Source organism: Mixophyes fleayi, chromosome 2 (genome assembly GCF_038048845.1).
Source record: "Mixophyes fleayi isolate aMixFle1 chromosome 2, aMixFle1.hap1, whole genome shotgun sequence".
NCBI lineage: Eukaryota > Metazoa > Chordata > Amphibia > Anura > Limnodynastidae > Mixophyes > Mixophyes fleayi.
This window is the reverse complement of record NC_134403.1, coordinates 67848397-67867892: the sequence shown is the minus strand read 5'-3', so window position 1 is coordinate 67867892 and position 19496 is coordinate 67848397.

Sequence of the window (19496 nt, the reverse complement as noted above, 5' to 3'; positions counted from 1 at the left end):
TATATTTAAATTGCATCCAAGACACCGATCACATGGAGAGGCTGGGGCCAATCACAGGACAGTCAATCAGAATGAAAGAGGGGCGCGATTATGCTAAATCACCCAACCTAAAAATAAAGTCTAGGCTTGCCCCTGCATCAAATGAGTATTAAGCAATATGTCCAGTGAGGACTTGTGTTTAGAGGAGTAAGGAAACAATAACAAAGATGGCACCAGTAGCGTTATGCATGACCAACGTCTTCACGGTTAGCGTATTATTAGACACATTGAAAAAGAAATTTAGATCTGTAAAGGCACAAATGTATACAGGATTATATTAAAATAATTATTTTCATTACATTTTCATTATTATGAAGTACATATTATATATACCCTTAATTGAAACGCTTATATTACTAAAATAAAAAGTAGAAGACATTAGGCTTCTTTTATAATAAGGACAAGCAGAAACCTAGGAAACTGTTGCAGTCTGATACAAACACACAGTAAGGTACAGTCATGTGTAGGATCAAAGGTTATGCAGTATTTACACAGGGTGTGATGAATTGGGTTGGGTAGGACATGTGCTACCATTGTACTTTATAATTTACAAAAAAAAAAAAAGCAAGCCATAAAGTAGATGCAATCATACATAGGTGAGGTATTTAGAATATGACAGATTGCAGGGCAAGACGGCAGCATCCAATGGGAGGAGGTGGGCAGGTTAGGAGTTAATTGTAGATTAGGTAAGCAAGTGTAATTAGTTTCACATTGCAATGGAGAATTAGATTTTTTTTTTTTGTAGGAAGGGATCATTTAAATAAGACAGAGGGGCACTTCCTGCCATGTGGGAGAGTGCACAGCCTTTTTCTCCCTGCAAAAGTACATGAATTTTCCAGCATCTCACCCAGTGGTTGAAGTAGAAATGTAGAAGTGGCAGTATGGAAAATGTAAGTTAATGGAATTTAGTTTTACAATGCAGGTAGTAGTAGTAGAAGTGGCAGTATGACCATACCACCAAATATCAACCCCCTTCAACCACTGCTCTCGTCCCTATACTTATAACGGAAGTCGTGTTGCAACTTCCAGTTGCATTTTTGCATGAAAACCTGTTTTAGGCGCAATTCTACCAATGTTATAAAGAAGGTTCAAGACATGCACAAATTACAAATGTAATTAATACATTCCTGATGTTCCCTCACTCTGATTCTTTTAAGACGACGACAGGCAACCTTAAACATTTTTGTGGCTGCATGGGGTGTCCCTCTAACCTCCATTCTTAGTCTCAGTGATATGGTAAAACAATACAATTAATCAAAGAGATCCCTATCTAAATTAAAATATCAGCAGGCAACTTAATGTAAGAGACAAGTTATCACAAACAAATCTGACATCAAATCAGAAAGAAGCGGAGGATGCCGGTGAAGGCCCAGAGGGCTGCCTGTTACCCATCACTAACTTAAGGCTAAACTGAACACTATTTAGGAGAAATTAAATATTTACAGGAATGGAAGGACTGGTTCTATAGTGGTAGGTTGGATTTTGCTGTGGCATTATTGCTATTTATACCATGCCCATTTTCTAGAGTAGCAGCAGATTGAAAATATCCATGTAAAATCAGGTGTCAACTTTGTAATTCATTAGACAGACAAGTGGGCCCCTTGTACATTAAATGAAGCATTGCATTTGCAAGTATGCACTTTGTGCCAGTTGCATATATATATTTAGGACTATTATACCTCTTGGCAGAATAATCACATGGTCAATATTAGCAATATGTAACATGGGGGTATAAAAGTGGGGTGTGGCTAGTGTAAGTGCAGTTTATGTAACAGATACACTTGGGCTGGATTATTAATGGCATAGAGTGACTATAACATATGAGCAAGACAGTAATTAGGAGCTATGGATCCAAAAAAAATAGTATTGTATTCTTTTATGCAACTACAAACAATACACTAAAGGCAAGTAAATAGTAAGGCAGATGTGATAGGTGTTTTGCAGTAATGTTTAAGGATGCAGCATTTCATGTGACTGGGAATTAAGAGTGAGATCGGAGGGGCGAGAGCCTTTAAAATATTGAGATTTTAGATAAACGGGTTATTAGCAGTACTGTTACCCCTGGAGATGAAAGGTGAGGCAGGTATAAGCTATCAGGGATCAGTACAGGGATGATGCTGTCAGTGGTCCAAACAGACACATGTATGGGGGGCTAATGCCAGCAGGGTGTGGTGGGAGCAGTACAAGGGTGATGCTGTCAGGTGACTATCTATCAGACACCAGTATGGGGGAGTAATGCCAGTGGGGTGTGGTGGGATCAGTGCAGGGGTGATGCTGTCAGGTGACTATCAGACACCCGTATGAGGGGCGGCGCAGTGTATGGGGGGTGTAGGGTGTGGTGGGATCAGTTCGCAGAGTACGCACCTGTCACGTTCTTTCCTCTGCCCGATGTTCTTCTTCTTCTTCCGGGAGAATTTGGACTATTTTCTCTCCTGGCTCCACCCACCAGTCTTCTATTACTCTTATTGGCTGGTTTTCTATTTCGTCATTGAGAGCCGCTACCTGAAGACACACCCACCAAAAAGACCCAGGCCACTGAGCCCAAGCCAGACTCCTTGGTAACATTAGTGTTATAACGTCATATCACAGCAGTGGTCTAACCTCTACTCACCAACACTCTCCTACTGCTCATACTATTCCTGGATTGCGGGACAATGACGGACTGTTGTGTTTATTGGAATTATGTCAGTATTATTATTTTTATGTTGAACTTACATAAAAGGTTCTTTGTTTGTTTTTACAATTGCTGGTATGGTTTTATTATGGACTACACAGATTATCCAGGCTAAATGTCCCAAACTGATATCCTCAGCTTTGTACAGCATTTCTTACAATTATACCAGCATCTTCATTGTGTATCATTTTTATAGTTATAAATCTAACCTCTTTAGACAAAGCATATTTGCAAGAGGTTTCATCATATGAGACCTGCTTTTCAAGACACTTTGGGGGGTATTCAATTGTCCGCGGGTTCGAGCACGGAAAAACTAATACCGTTAATACGGTAATCTCTCGCTGGAGCTGCGAGCTGAAATCCAGCGAGTAAATTACCGTATTAACGTTTTTTCCGTGTAGGATCACCGTAATAACGGTAATCCTGCGCGGGCCGCGGGATTTTTGGCAATCCCGCAGACCATTGAATATGCCCCTTTGTGTGTGTGATTGGGGGGGTTACTCAATTCCCTGCGATGAACATCAGAGCCTGGAAGCGCTCATTTTGGGGTTCTAGGGTACATCCAGATTTTCTTACACATCTCTATGGGGTACAAAGAAAAATTAGTGAAGCTATATCTGCGGAGTGCCTTCATGACTATTCCAGAACACTCCACGGCACATTGTGGGGATTAGAGGCCCCTAACAAAGCGAGCACTAGGCTAAGACAAGCTGAGCTGATGATGCTCTAACAGGGTAACCGCAGCTTGGAGATGCTCACTGAACTGGTTTTGGTTTTGGATCTGGATTAGCTTTGTGTTTTGGTTTTGGCAAAACCGCCCTTGTGTGTTTTGGTTTTGGATTTTTTAACTATGCTAAAATCACCCATTTTTGTTCTTTTTTGTTCCTACATTATTATTAACCCCAATAACTCTAATTTCAAGTCATTTGCAGTCAATTTTGACCACCTCACAGATCACAATATTATTTTCATACACTTTCGGACAAAGACTGCAGCGACCTGGCTGGATACTAAGCGACCGAGCAATGACACAAACACACTGCAGTTCCTAGCACATCTAGGACACATTGGTACACTGCAGTAGCAGAAAAGAAAAATGGGGGTCCGCCCTCGCTATGTTGGATCTTAAAAAGGAATTCAAAACTCCCGAGATCCGACGACGTCACAATGACGTTTTTCCTCGTTTTCAATTCCGAGGGCACGCGATGGTACTCGGATCCCCTAAGTTCGGGTGTGTTTGGTTCTCGAGGAACCGAGCCTGAGGATCTCTAGTCATAATGTGAACCATCTAGCCTGTAATGCATGGGACTGAATTCACTAGGGAAATCTGGCCGCATAAAAAACGTGGGCCCCACCCTAGAAGAAAACAGCCCAGCTGAAAGCACAAGGGATCTTCCCAAACACCCCTGAGGTATGGGGTAATAAAGTTTAATCGATAGCTTAGCAATTTTTGCTGGTGCACTACAGATCCCAACAAGCATTTGAATTATTATTATTATTATCGTAGTTTGTAAGGCACCCCAGTGCTCTGCAGCACCATACAATAGGGAAAACAGGATATACATAAAACGGACATGCAAGGCAGACATAAAAGCAAAGGCTATGGAGGACCCTGCTCGGTAAAGAGCTTACATTCTAAATGGAAGAGGGCACAGCTGAAACAAGAGCGAGTGTGGCTCAGAGTGCAGAATGGAACAGTTGTAACGGTGCATTAGTGTGGCAGCACGGTGGCTAAGTGGTTAGCACTTTTGCCTCACAGCGCTGGGGTCATGAATTCAATTCCCAACCGTGGCCTTATCTGTGTGGAGTTTGTATGTTCTCCCCGTGTTTGCGTGGGTTTCCTCCGGGTGCTCTGGTTTCCAACAGGACTCAGGCAGCAAGAAGAGGCAGGTGTCCATCCCCAGAACAGGGAAAGTGCGGGGATGGCACCTGACGATATCTTGTTGAATAGTGTCGATTTTATCTTTGAAGTAGGTGGCATAATCATGGACTGTGAGGGAGGAAGCAGGAGGAGGTGCAGGTGGGCAGAAAAGTGAATCAAAGGTGCAAAGTGGCGACGTGGGTTAGAAGACTCGATGGATATTAAAGATTTGAAGAATGTTTATTTGGCAATTGAAAGGGCAGTGCTGTAAGATGAAAGGATGAATTTATAGTGGATGAAATCATGATAGGAATGAGATTTCCTCTAGTGGCGCTCTGCAGTGGGAGCACTTTTGCAGGTAGCGGATCTGTTTGGGTTGCCATTGTTGGGGTTTGGATCATCAAAGGCTTAATGTCGTAGCTGGAGCTCCATTGTCTAGGGCTCAAGTGAGTGTTTTGTTGTAGAAAGAGGTGGTCTGTTTAGGGCAAGACAATGCAGACATAGGATAAAATAGTTGTTTTAGATGTTTAGAAGATGAGAAGTGGATTAGGTTAAGGGTACTTAGGTGTCTTTGTGAAGGTGTGTATGTGTCATCTCTCCTCTTGTCTTCACCTCTTTTAACTCTGCTTTTCAGCTACCTAGCCCTCCTCCTCGAGGACCCTTCCCCCCCCCCCCGTCCCCTCTCGCTCCCTCCTCTCCCCTCTGGGGATTTCCCTGTCATCTGTGCCCTCCCTCTTTGGCACCGCCGTATGCAGGACCTTCCCCTCTCCCCTCCCCTCTAGCTGTGCTTTGAGCTTACTGAGTTACTGTACTTATTGTTTACTGTACTGTGCTGTCTCACCTCGTATTGTAATTTCGTTTGTCCCTGTACAGCGCTACAGGCACCTAGTGGCGCCCTATAAATAAAAAATTAATAATAAAAAAAAATAATAATTTGGGTGCCTGAGGGAGGGCATGAGATAAGGTGAGGCTGAAGGAAAGGAGGTTGTGGTTGGCGAGTGGAAATGTTAAGTTGGTGAAACTAGAGATGAAGCAGTAGCAGGAGAAGACAAGGTTGAGGCGGTATCCATCACAGTGGGTGGGAGACGAGGTCCACTAGGAAAGACCAAAGGAGGAAGCAAATGAAAGAAGTTTAGTGGTATAAGACAATGGGATTATCATTATGTTGAAATTGCCTAGTATGAGAGTAGGCAGGTCAAAGAATTGTAAATATGTGAGCCAGGTTGCAAAGTTGTCAAGAAATTGGGAAACTGGCCCTGGGGGGCGATAAATGACAGCAACATGAAGGTGGAGAGGATAAAAATAGACGGCTAGTGTGGACTTCAAAGAATGAGAGTGAGGGTTCAGAGGCTATGACTTGGGTAGTGCAATTTTGAGAATGTAGAATACCTACTTCACCACCTTGTCTGTTTCCGGATTTCGGGGCATGGTTGAGGGAGAGGCCCGATAGGAGAGAGCTGCAGATGTAGTGTCAGAGGAGGTGAGCCAGGTTTCTGTAATGGTAAGGAGGTTGAGGGATTTAGAAATTAGTAGATCATGAATGGATGCAGGTTTGTTACAAATTGATCTAGCGTTCCATAGTACACAGGAGAAGGTAAGATAGGGATTTGAGGGTAGTGGAGATATGTGGATAAGGTTGGTGGGATTTCAAGTACGGGGTGGATGGAAAGGTTTGGGATGGAGAGAGGAGCGTGAGCAGAGAATGGGATTGTATGGTTTCCAGGGTTAGGCGAGATGTCACCAGCAGCCATTAGAAGGAGCAGGGTGAGGAAGAGGACATGTGAGTAGGAATTATGGGTGTGAGGTTTATTTCTATATATGTAGGTGGGTGCAGGAAACAAAACAGATCATGTGTACAGACTTGTGAGGAGGGAAGAAGTGAAGGGGAAATCATAATAGGGGAGGGAGAAATTGGATGATGGAGAAAGAAAAGGAGTTTGAAGAGGAGTGTGGTGATAGTAAATAGGGGCAAATATAAATTGCTTTGCATGATGAAGATTTGTGAGAGATGTGAATGAATGTGTATTAGCTGGTATAGGTAATGAGAGAGTGAAAAAGGAACAACCCATCCAAATTGTGCAGGGCAATGGTAAGAGGTGAAGGATACTTTACTGGCCCCTGGCAAGGGGTAATATACTAGGCAGTTTCTGTAGCTCTGAACAGATGTTGAAAAAGCAATGGCAGTTGAGCTCTGTGTGTCCCACAGCTGAACAGAGATGGTAGTTCAGTAGATCCTAAAACAGCCTTGTCAGAAGTCAACCGTCAGTGCTGCTGTGACATTTGTCAACAGTATTCAGAAATATCCAATGCTTTATATTTGTGAGAATTAAGAAAAGTGAGAGCTTGGACTTAGAGATGAGCCAGTGTACAGCTTACTCCAACTGTCATCCAAATGCCAGGATACTTGCATAGAGATGATCACTTGGCAATGCAGGGTATTTGTAGAAGTCAAATACCAGTTAGTAAGAAGGAGCAAGGTCAAACAAAGCCAGGGTCTGGGTCACAAAGGAGGTGCAAAATGTAGGAACAAGCAGGAGTCAACTACCAGGAAGCAAGTCAGGATCAGATCATAGGATTTTTTTACAGGGAGACCAGCAGCAGTGACAATTGATAAACTGGCTAAGTTTTCAGAGAACGGCAGGTGCCGTCTCCGCACTAAGTGCCGGAGACGGCCACCTGCCCCGATCGCCGCGTCCGGTTGTCTAGCAACAGGACGCTTCCTGGTTCCTGTTTGGGGCATGCTGTGCACGCATGCGCAGAAAGACATCACGTCCCATTGTTAGGCAACGGGATGCTTCTCTGCCCCACATGTCGGTGATCAGCGTACCTGACCACCAATTCCTCGTCCACCTATCAGGGCTCACTGTTATTTATATTAAACAGCCTCTAGCACCACTAGGGTGCCAGAGTATTTGTTCACTCACCTGCTCCAGCACCTTGTTTCATATCCTGTATCTGGTCCTGTTGTGACCCGGCTATCTCCTTGACTTTCCTTTGGACTACGTTTTGGTACTTTGCTGTTTGTTCCGGTTTTTCTGACTCCTAGCTCTCGCTGACCATTCTTCGGATCTCACGTTGTACCTTGCTACTCAGTTGGTTCTTACCCGGATTGATTGACTACGCCTATCCATTCTTGTTACTGTGCTGGTGCCTGTCTCTGAGAACCGCAACCTGCACATCCTCTTGCAGCAAAGCCCAAACTCCCTTGCGGGAGCCCCTGGTGAACGTTCCGGCTAGTGACTACTCTGCAGTTCGTGACAGTATACTCTGACCAATAAGAATGAATGGACAGGAAGAACCCTCCCATCCAGATCTCCAGCTCCAAGAGATCTGGATGGGAGGATCTGCAAGAGACCTATCAAGCTCAGCTTTTACAGTGTCTCCAGGGGGTCATATCTCTCTTGGACACCATTCAGGGATCCCTGCGGGCAAGCCAAGCAGCCGTGGCGGTCTCAGTATCCTCTGCCGCCTCTGCTCCCACTGTTAGTACATCTACCTCCAGAGGATTACGTATTTCTCCGCCTGAAAAATACGACGGTGTCCCAAAGCGATACTGGGGGTTTCTTAGCCAGTATGCCATCCAGTTTGAACTGGCTCCCGAGAACTTTGTTTCTGAAAGCACCAAGGTGGCGTACATTATTTCTCTCCTCTCAGGTCAAGCTCTAGTCTGGGCTTCCCCCCTCTGGGAGAGTGATGACTCTATGCTCTAGAACTCTTCTACCTTTATTGAGAATTTCCAGAAGATCTTTGATGAGCCGGGTCCAGTCTCTTCCGCTGCTTCTGGGTTACTGGCCCTTCGTCAAGGTTCCTTAACTGCTGGCCAATATGCTGTACAGTTTCAGACTTTAGCCTCGTAGCTTTGCTGGATTAATGAGGCTCTAGTGGCCACGACCTAGCCTCCCGTAACCTCCCACCCAGCTCGGACGAGCTCATTTTCCTCTTCATCAAGGTGGATATCCGCCACAGGGAGTGTACTCAGGAGCATGATCGGTCTCATCGCCCCTTCCCTTGTCTGACTCCTCAGTTTCAGTATCCCGTATCCACTTCTGAGGAACCCATGCAACTAGGCCGCTCTTGCCTTTCTCAGGAGGAGCGTGACAGACACAACAAAAACCACCTCTGCCTTTATTGTGGAGAACCTGGTCACCTCCTCTCTTCATGTTCTAAAAGACCGGGAAACGCCCCATTCTAGGCGATATTAGGGATGTTGTCCTAGGATCTAAGTTCCTTACCCTCTACTCCTCAAGAGATTCCGAATTTCTTATGCCTGTATTTCTTTTTTCTGCGGATGGCCCCCAGCAGTTGTCACCCTTCCTGGATTCTGGATCGGCTTTAAACTTCATATCCGCCGAGTTTGCCTCCAAGCTCCATCTCTCCATTCATCCTTTGCCACAGCCCTTGGCTCTGACTGCGACAGATAGTATCCTTGTCATCAACGGCTCCATCGACCGCATTTGTAACGATACTGGTGGTATTACCTGAAGCCCAATAGCCGAGTAGATATCCAGAGAGTAGTCAGACGTTTGCCGGAACGGTACACAAGAGGGTAGTCAGACGTTTGCCGGGTTGGTACACAAGCGGGTAGTCAGACGTTTGCCGGGTCGGTACACAAGCAGGTAATCACAGAAGCAAGGTAGAGGAGCAGGTAGCAGGAGCTGAGCAAGCAGAATACTCAAGCATATGTCTGAACCAGGAAGTGCCATTTATAGGCCCAAACGGGAAACAGGATCCAAGATGGTTTCTCTTTGATTCCAAACTGGCCATCTTGGATAAGGGCAAGTTTGCAAATACAGAGACCTCTAGTGGTCGGTGTAACAGATTCTGGATACTTCTACTACTAATCTTGATTAGCGCTGGCTTAACTGAGGTGCGGAGTCTAACGATCTCCCCGGTGTTCACCAAGAACCGATGCAAGGCGGGGTGGGCTTCGCTGCCAGAAGTCGCAGGTCGCGGTCCTCAGGTTCGCCCCAAGATGTAGTACAGCGGAGTGGAGCAGAGGTAGCGGAGTCAGACAAGCCGGTTCGGTACACAGGAATGGAGTCAGGCAGAATCAGAAGGCAACTCGGAGTCAACAAGCCAGGTTCGGTACACGGGTCACAAGAACAGAAGAATGGTCAGCAAGCCGGGTCGGTACACAGGGATAGGAGAGCCAGGGTAGTCAAACAGGCAGAGATCAGCACACAGGAAGACACTGAAGACGGGAAAACACAGCAATCCACGAAGTGCAGGAGCCAGGAACAGGTAAGTGTTGCTCTGACACTCAGCGAGTGTCAGAGTGAGGTTTTTATCCTGACAGGGATTCAAAATCCCCGCCTCTAGGTTGTGGTCATGTGACCGCCTCCGGGTGCGGTCACGTGGTCTTGGATGCGGAAGTGCGGCTTCCGGAGCGGCGGAGAGGTAAGTCCGTTACAGTACCCCCTGCCATAAAGGTGGACTCCGAACACCTAATAGGGTTTTAAGGGAAATTTTTTATGGAATAATTTAAGTAGACGGGGAGCATGCAGATCAATGGCTCTTACCCATGAGCGCTCCTCAGGGCCGTAACCCTTCCAATCCACCAAGAACTGTATGGCACCTTGAACTTTACGAGAATCTAGGATAGTTTTAATCTCGTATTCGACTTGATCCCGATCCACAACAGGAGGAGAAGTTCTGGATGAAGTGGAGAATCTGTTGGTTACCATCGGTTTTAACAAGGAGACATGAAAGACATTGGGTATGCGTAAGGAGGGAGGCAGACTCAATCTAAAGGCTACGGGATTAATAATCTCAGAAATAGCGAATGGGCCAATGAACTTGGGAGCAAATGTTTTACTGGGAACCTTTAAACGAATGTTCTGGGTGGATAGCCATACCCTGTCACTGACTGAAAAACTTGGAGTCATTCTCCTCCTTTTATCGTAGAATTTTTTGGAACGAGTGGTTGCTTTCTTTAAATTTATCTTGGTCTGTTCCCAAATAGCAGAGAAATTACGAAACAGAGAGTCCACTGCCGGAACTTCAGAAGATGAGATTTGAGAGAAGGTGGGTAGTCTAGGATGGCAGCCATAAAGAACAAAAAAGGGGGAGTTAGAGATGGGCTCATGGAAATGGTTGTTATGGGCAAACACGGCCCAAGAGAGAAGATCCACCCAATTATCTTGGTTACTTGAGATAAATATTCTTAGAAACTTCTCTAATTCTTGGTTAGTTCTTTCAGTAGACCCATTGGACTGGGGATGATATGCGGAAGAGAAGTCAAGCTTAATTCCGGATTTATTGGAAAAAGACAGCCAAAATTTTGATATGAATTGTGATCCCCGATCGGACACAATATGTTGAGGACAGCCATGGAGGCGAAATATTTCTTTAATAAAAATATCTGCTAAGGAGGAGGAAGAAGGAAGGCCTTTAAGAGCAATAAAGTGAGCTGCTTTAGAGAAGCGATCCGTGACCACTAGCACCACAGTACAGGATTTGGAAGGAGGAAGATCCGTGATAAAATCCATGGAGATCTGTGACCACGGGTAATCAGGAATGGGTAATGGGAGCAACCATCCATAAGGCTTCTTCCTAGAGGTCTTGTGTTGAGCACATTTGGAACAAGCCGAAACAAATCTCTTCACATCGTCCAGCAAAGAAGGCCACCAGTAACTTCGGGACAACAAGTCCCAGGTCTTGCGGATGCCGGCATGCCCAGAGAAGAGAGAGTGATGAGCCCAGTTAAAGAGCCGAATGCGTAGACGTGGCAAGATGAATGTTTTGCTCGTAGGACAATCCTTGTTCAGGTGTGTAGTTGCCAATACTTGACAGGGATCTACAATGAATTTATTGTCTTCCAAGGATTCCATGTCGGCTGGATCAAAAAAGCGAGATAAGGCTTCTGCCTTCGTATTCCTGGATCCAGAGTGAAAAGTAATGTTGAAATCAAAGCGTGAGAAGAATAAGGACCACTTTGCTTGCCGAGGGTTTAGACATCGAGTGGTGCGTAAGTAAAGCAGATTCTTATGGTCGGTATATATGGTCATGGAAAATTGCGCCCCTTCTAGTAGATGTCTCCATTCGGAGAGAGCCAGCTTGATGGCCAGGAGCTCTTTGTCGCCAATCCCATAATTCCTCTCAGCAGGTAACAAGCGATGGGAAAAGAATCCGCAGGGATGAAGTTTCCCAGAAGGGCTTCGCTGTGACAGTACGGCTCCAGTGCCAACGGAAGAGGCATCTACCTCCAGGACAAATGGACGTGAACAATCCGGCTGTTGAAGAATGGGTGCAGATGAAAAAAGAGACTTTAATAATCTAAAGGCTTGGATAGCCTCAGTGGACCAAATACTAGCATCAGCAGATTTACAGGTCAATGCCGTGATGGGAGCCACGAGAGAAGAGTATCCTTTGATAAATTGACGATAATAGTTGGAGAATCCTAGGAAGCGTTGGGTGGCCTTAAAACCCGATGGTTGGGGCCAGTCAAGAATGGCTTTCAATTTCGTGGGATCCATCTGTAGACCGGTGCCAGAAATAATATACCCCAGGAAGGGAATTTGTTTTTGCTCGAAGGTGCATTTTTCTAATTTACAAAATAGATGATTTTCCCGGATACGAGAGAGGACCTCCAGTACATGACTGCGATGAGATACTATATCTTGAGAAAAGATGAGCATGTCGTCCAAGTAGATGACTACGGATTGATACAAGAGGTCTTGAAAAAGCTCATTCATAAAGCCCTGAAAGATGGCCAGGGCATTGCAAAACCCAAAGGGCATGACCAGGTATTCAAAGTGGCCGTTTCGGGTATTGAACGCCGTTTTCCATTCATCCCCCTCCTTAATGCGTATGAGGTTATATGCTCCTCTGAGATCAAGTTTAGAAAAGATGGTGGCACCCTTAATCCGGTCAAACAATTCGGAAATTAGTGGCAGAGGATCGCGATTTTTAGCGGTAATGGCATTCAGGCCTCTGTAATCAATGCAAGGGCGGAGGCCCCCATCTTTCTTTTTTACGAAGAAGAAGCCAGCCCCAGCTGGGGAGGCAGACTTGCGGATGAAGCCCCTTTTTAGATTTTCTTGGATGTACTCCTCCATAGCCTTAGACTCCGGGAGGGAAAGGGGGTAGACACGGCCCCTGGGAATGGGTTTACCAGCTATCAGATCAATGCCACAATCCCAGATTCTGTGAGGAGGAAGTCTAGTGGCTTCTTGTTGACAAAAAACATCAGAGAAGGTTTGGTATGGTTCAGGCAAAAGAGTCACCGGAAATTCTTGGGAACGTCTGGGACTATTCGGAGGAACCACTCTCTGAAGGCAGTGAGAGAAGCAGGACTGTCCTCAGTACAGTATGTGACCTGATTTCCAGTCTAAGGTGGGGGAGTGGAGACAAAGCCATGGAAGTCCTAGGATGACTGGGTTGGTAGATTTCTGAATTACTAGAAAAGAAATCTCCCGATGAAGCGCTCCTATCTGAAGCAGGAGGGGAATAGTGCGTACCAGAATGGACCCCTCAGGAATTCTTCCCCCATCAATGGCCATCAGAGAGATGGGTTATTCCAAAGCTTGTGTGGGAATAGCAAATTGTTTAACTACTGCGGCAGAGATGAAATTTCCTGCGGCTCCGGAATCAAGAAGAGCCGACTGCGGGAAAGTCTTTTGTCCTAACTGAAGGGAAATGGGAATAGACAAGCAATCATTACTACTGGGAACTGACTGACACTGAAAGAAGAGGCCCAACGATAAAGCTCCTGAACTCGTTAGGCCCTGTCGTTTCCCGAGCATTTAGAACAAGAACTCAGAAGATGGCCGCTCTCTCCACAATATAAACACAACTTGTTCCGAAATCTCCTCTCCCTTTCTTCGGCTGACAGGCGAGTCCTCCCCAGTTGCATGGGCTCTTCTGGAGGAAGAACAGGGGTTTAAAAGTTGGGGGCCAAGCGAATCATACTACGCCGAGACTGTTCTTTCTCGGAATTACGTTCCTTGAAATGCAAATCAACTTTGACACAGAGAGAGATAATATCATCCAAAGACGTAGGGAGTTCCTGAGATACCAGCTCGTCTTTGATCCGGTCTGAAAGGCCCTGCCAGAACGTAGCTACTAGGGTCTCATCATTCCAGCAAAGTTCAGATGCCATAGTTCTGAAGTGGACCGCATACTGTCCCACAGACTGGTTTCCCTGGCAGAGACGTAATAAGCCGGAAGCGGCATTGGACACCCTTCCTGGCTCATCAAATATTTTCTTGAAAGTGGACAAAAAGACGCTGAAGTTATGTAGAATGGGGTCATCCCTTTCCCATAAGGGGGAAGCCCATGCTAAGGCTTGACCGGACAATAAAGAAATCACATAGGCCACTTTCGTTTTTTCGGAAGGGAAGTTCCCTGGTAATAGCTCGAATTGTATGGAGCATGGATTTAAAAATCCTCTGCAATACTTGGGGTCCCCATCGAACTTGGGTGGGTTAGATAACCGTAACTGTGAGGAAGAAGCTGCTGCTACCGCCTGAGGTACAGGGGCCACTGCCGGCCCAGGTGGTCCACCAGCCACTAGGGTGTTCTGGACAACATCCAACCGAGTAGATAGACTATTGAGGAATTTTAAAAGTTGCTCTTGGTTAGCTTCTTGCTTATCCATCCTCCCCACTAAATGCTCCAACAGATCTTTAGCTGCGGCATCCATGGTCAGAGCAAACTGTAACAGATTCTGGATACTTCAACTACTAATCTTGATTAGCGCTGGCTTACCTGAGGTGCGGAGTCTAACGATCTCCCCGGTGTTCACCAAGAACCGACGCAAGGCGGGGTGGGCTTCGCTGCCAGGAGTCGCAGGTCGCGGTCCTCAGGTTCGCCCCAAGATGTAGTACAGCGGAGTGGAGCGGAGGTAGCGGAGTCAGACAACCCGGTTCGGTACACAGGAATGGAGTCGGGCAGAATCAGAAGGCAACTCGGAGTCAACAAGCCAGGTTCGGTACACGGGTCACAAGAACAGAAGAATGGTCAGCAAGCCGGGTCGGTACACAGGGATAGGAGAGCCAGGGTAGTCAAACAGGCAGAGATCAGCACACAGGAAGACACTGGAGACTGGAAAACACAGCAATCCACGAAGTGCAGGAGCCAGGAACAGGTAAGTGTAGCTCTGACACTCAGCGAGTGTCAGAGTGAGGTTTTTATCCTGACAGGGATTCAAAATCCCCGCCTCTAGGTTGTGGTCATGTGACCGCCTCCGGGTGCGGTCACGTGGTCTTGGATGCGGAAGTGCGGCTTCCGGAGCGGCGGAGAGGTAAGTCCGTTACAGTCGGAGGTGCAAATGTCAAAGTAATTCCTTACAGTATTCCCCCCTTTTAATAACGTCCTCTGAACGGTGCTTTGCAGGGCTTCTCCGGGTATCTTTGATGAAATTCACGCAGTAATCGAGGTGCATGGACATTCTCTTCTGGTTCCCATGAATTGTCTTCTGGTCCATATCCCTGCCATTGTATCAAATACTGAAGTTTATTTCTAAATATTCGAGAATCTAGTATTTTCTCTACCAGAAACTCTTCATGTTCATTAATTTGAACAGGATCTGGAGGAGGCAAGGTACGGCCAGGAAATGGATTTGAAACTACTGGCTTCAGTAAGGAAACATGAAAGACAGGATGAACCTTCATAGATCCTGGGAGTTCAAGTCGAAAGGCAGATGAACTGACTTGGGCCAAAATTTTAAAAGGACCTATATATTTTGGTCCTAATTTAGGAGTAGGCACGCTTACTTTTAGGTTTCGTGTAGAAAGCCAAACATTGTCACCAACATTTAAAACTAGTGCAGCTTTACGATGTCTGTCTGCAATTCTCTTATAACAGTCCTGTGCATGTTGCAATGTCTCTCTTAATACTTTGAGATTACTCTGTAGCGACTCTAGTCTGGATGTGACAGCAGGTATGGAAGAATCATGTAGAAAATTGGGGAGTAGGTTTGGATGAGACCCCCAAATTGGCATAAAAGGGACTTTGTCTTGTGGATGAGTGTTGTGAGTTGTACGAAAATTGTGCCATTGGCAGAACGTTAGTCCAGTCATCTTGCAGATGGCAAATGTAGCACCGTAGGTATTGTTCTAAAGTCTGATTGCTGTGTTCTGTCTGTCCATTGGATTGAGGATGGAAAGCAGTTAATAATTTGATATTAATATTAAGAGCACTACAAAACTGCTTCCAAAAACGTGAAGTAAATTGTACTCCACAGTCAGAGACTACATCATCAGGGACTCCATGTAGAAGAAACACTTCCTTGATTAGTAATTCTGCTGTTTCTTTTGCAGAAGGAAGTCCACGACAGGGCACAAAATGAGCCATTTTTGTGAGTCGATTTACAACCACCAGAATTGTAGTCATACCCTTGGATGATGGTAAATCCACAATAAAATCCATGGAGATTGAACCCCATGGACGAGAAGGAACTGGCAAAGGCTGTAAGTGGAGCAGTGCGGGGAGTCTTAAACCTGCCACAAGTACTGCAGGATGATACAAATCTTTTGACATCCTCCTTGTATTTCGGCCACCAGAAGTAACGGGATAATAATTCATGCGTCTTCCAAACACCTTTATGGCCTGCCATGGACAAATTGCAGTACTCTTAATCGTGCTGCTTCTGGTACATACAAGCGATGTCCATACTTCCAAATGTTATCTCGATAGGTCAAGTGTAAATCTGTAGGGGGTTCTGAAAGGATCGGATCAGTTCTATAACCCTCCTTGATGTCAGATAACAGCTCACCAGTGCCAATAGCTCCCAGGAAATTTGACTTAGAGAGGATTGTCTTTTCAGGATCAAGCTGTGGTGAGTCTTCCATGTATGCTCTGGATAGAGCATCAGCTTTCTCATTTCGGGATCCAGGTCTATAAGAGATAACAAAATCAAAACGATTTAGGAATAAACTCCATCTGGCTTGTCGCGGAGAAAGTCTTTTGGCAGACCGAACAAACTCTAGATTCCGGTGGTCAGTAAGCACGGTAATTTGATGTGCAGCACCTTCAAGCAAATGTCTCCATTCAGTAAATGCAGCCACAATGAGTAATAGTTCCTTATTTCCCACATCATAATTTCTTTCTGAAGCAGTCATTTGACGAGAGAAAAAAACGCATGGATGTAATAACATCTTCTCTCCTTTTCTCTGTGATAATATTGCCACTACTGCTGAATCTGAAGCATCTGCCTCAAGGATGAAAGGAAGTTCTGGGTTGGGATATATTAATATGGGATCTGTAGTAAACTTTGTCTTAAGCAGAGAAAAAGCCCCTTCAGCTTCTGGAGACCAATGGAAAGACGATCCCTTCTTGGTTAGTTGAGTGATCGGCGTCACAATCTTCGAAAAGTCTTTAATGAAACGTCTATAGAAGTTGGCAAACCCTACAAACCTTTGTACCTCTTTTACGTTTCTTGGAGCTGGCCAATTTACTATAGCCTGGACCTTGCTAGGGTCCATTCTCAAAACTTGAGGTGAGATGATATAGCCCAAGAACTGAATCTGTGTTTGGTGGAATTCACACTTCTCCAACTTAATGTACAAACAGTGTCTGCGAAGACATTCCAGTACGGTTCGAACCTGTTGCTGATGCTCCTCTTGGGAATTTGAGAAAATTAGTATGTCATCGAGATAAATGACAACAAATTGGTCAATTAGATCTTTTAAAACATCATTCATGAAATGTTGGAATGTAGCAGGAGCATTGCACAGTCCAAAGGGCATCACCTGATGTTCAAAATGTCCATATTTACATCGAAAGGCAGTCTTCCATTCATCGCCAGATCGTATGCGAACTAAATTGTATGCCCCTCGTAGATCTAATTTTGTGAAAATTCTTGCTAAGCGAAGCCTCTCCAGTAATTCTGAAATAAGTGGGAGTGGATAGCGGTTCTTGATTGTCACTTTATTCAACGCTCCATAGTCAATACATGGTCGTAATGAACCATCCTTCTTTTTCACAAAGAAAATAGGTGCGCCTGCTGTAGACGTAGAAGGACGAATAAAACCATTTTCCAAACTTTCATACACATAATTCTTGAGGACCTTTAACTCTGGCTCGGCTAATGGATAAATACGTCCAAAGGGTATAGCAGCCCCAGGTAACAAATCCACAGGACAATCATAGGGTCTGTGAGGTGGTAATTTGTCAGCATTCCTTAAGAGGAAGACATCAGAAAAGTCCTTATATTGTGGAGGTAGCTGGTCCAAAACATGAGGAGGGGAATTATATAACTTGCTCACCTCTTCAACAGAGGATTCAGGTTTAGTCTCCGGAGCATATGTTTCTTGTGAAAAAGAAATAGTCTTTGATTCCCAGTTAATGGATGGATTATTTGCAGCCAACCAAGGAATTCCCAGAATAATAGGAAACTGGGGAGAAGAGATCAGTAAGAATGTCAGAGTCTCATGATGGTTTGGCTCAATTACGAAGTCCAGGGGTTCGGTTTCATGAGTAACTCAGAGTTCAAAGGAGAACCATCCACCGTTTCCATTAATACTGGTATCTGTTTCTCTCTAAATTCAATCTTATTTCTCTTAGCAAACATAATGTCCATAAAATTGCCGTTTGCACCAGAGTCCACCATTGCTGTACTGGAAATGCAGTGTGCACCGATCTGGAATCGAATTGGAATTGAGAAATGTGAGTTATTATTTCCCTTATTCTTTTCAGTTGATGCTAAAGTGGAGAGACAAGGACTAATTGCATTCACATGCTGAGAAATGTCGGAAATTACAGACTCCTGGGGGTAAATGTATTAATGTCCGGATTCTTCAACTCTGGCGTGTTCAGCGTCTTCGGCGATTAAATTTAAAGCGGCGCTGCATTGTAAAGGGAAGTTTCCCTTTACAATGCAGCGCCGCTTTAAATTTAATTGCCGAAGACGCTGAACACGCCGGAGTTGAAGAATCCGGACATTAATACATTTACCCTCTGGTCTGAAAAGTCTGCATCTGCTAAGCTAGCCACTGTCTTCTGAGGTCTTCTAGGACAATTTGAGACATAATGTCCTGGTTTGCCACAATAAAGGCACAAGTTCTCTTGACGTCGTTGCTCCCTTCTCTCATTGGAACTACGTTTGTGAAGTGTGTCTACTTGCATGGATTCAGACTCAAATTCTGTAGTGGATTTTACCTCAGAATTCCCATAATAGTTTGAAGTTGTGGGTTCTCGATAACTGGGGTATGTCCAAGTTAAGGCCTTTCTTTCTTGTCGTCTCTTAATCAGACGAGCATCAATTCAAATGCAATGGATAATGAAAGGCTCAAGTTCAGTTGGTGCCTCTGCTCGGGCTAATTCATCTTTAATGGTCTCAGAAAGTCCCCTACGGTAGACAGACAGCTGTGCCTCAGAATTCCAAGTAGTATCAAGGACCCATCTTCGAAAGTCTGCAGTATATTCCACAACTGAGCGTCTCCCCTGACGTAATTTCAATAATGTTTTTTCAGCAGTATCTTTCCGGTTCGGATCATCAAAGGTTTGTTTCATTACTTTGAGGAAGTCATCAAATTTCTCTAATATTGGACTAGAAGTTTCAATATAAGGAGAAGCCCAAGCAAGGGCAGTGTCCTTAAGTAGTAAAAGCATACACCGCACCTTTGACTATTCAGACTGGAAATGGGACTCATACATTTGGAAATGCAGCTGGCATTGATTGATAAATCTGCGGAACTTTTGAGGGTCCCCTCCAAACCGGGCTTGTGGGAGAGGGAGAGCAGCAGGGGATGATGACGTTACAGGCACTTGTGGTGACCCCTTCTCCAACTCTGAGATACGTTCCTCATGTTGAGACAGTCTAATTAGAAATTCCTGGAAACCACTATGTGCGTCACAGGTTTTTTGTGAGAACTTGAAACTCTTGCTTAACCTGTGATTCAAGAGCCAAAAAACTGTCCTTCAGGAATTTCAGCTCTGCCTGGCATTCAATTAGCACGGTGGTTAAACTTGCCACGCGCC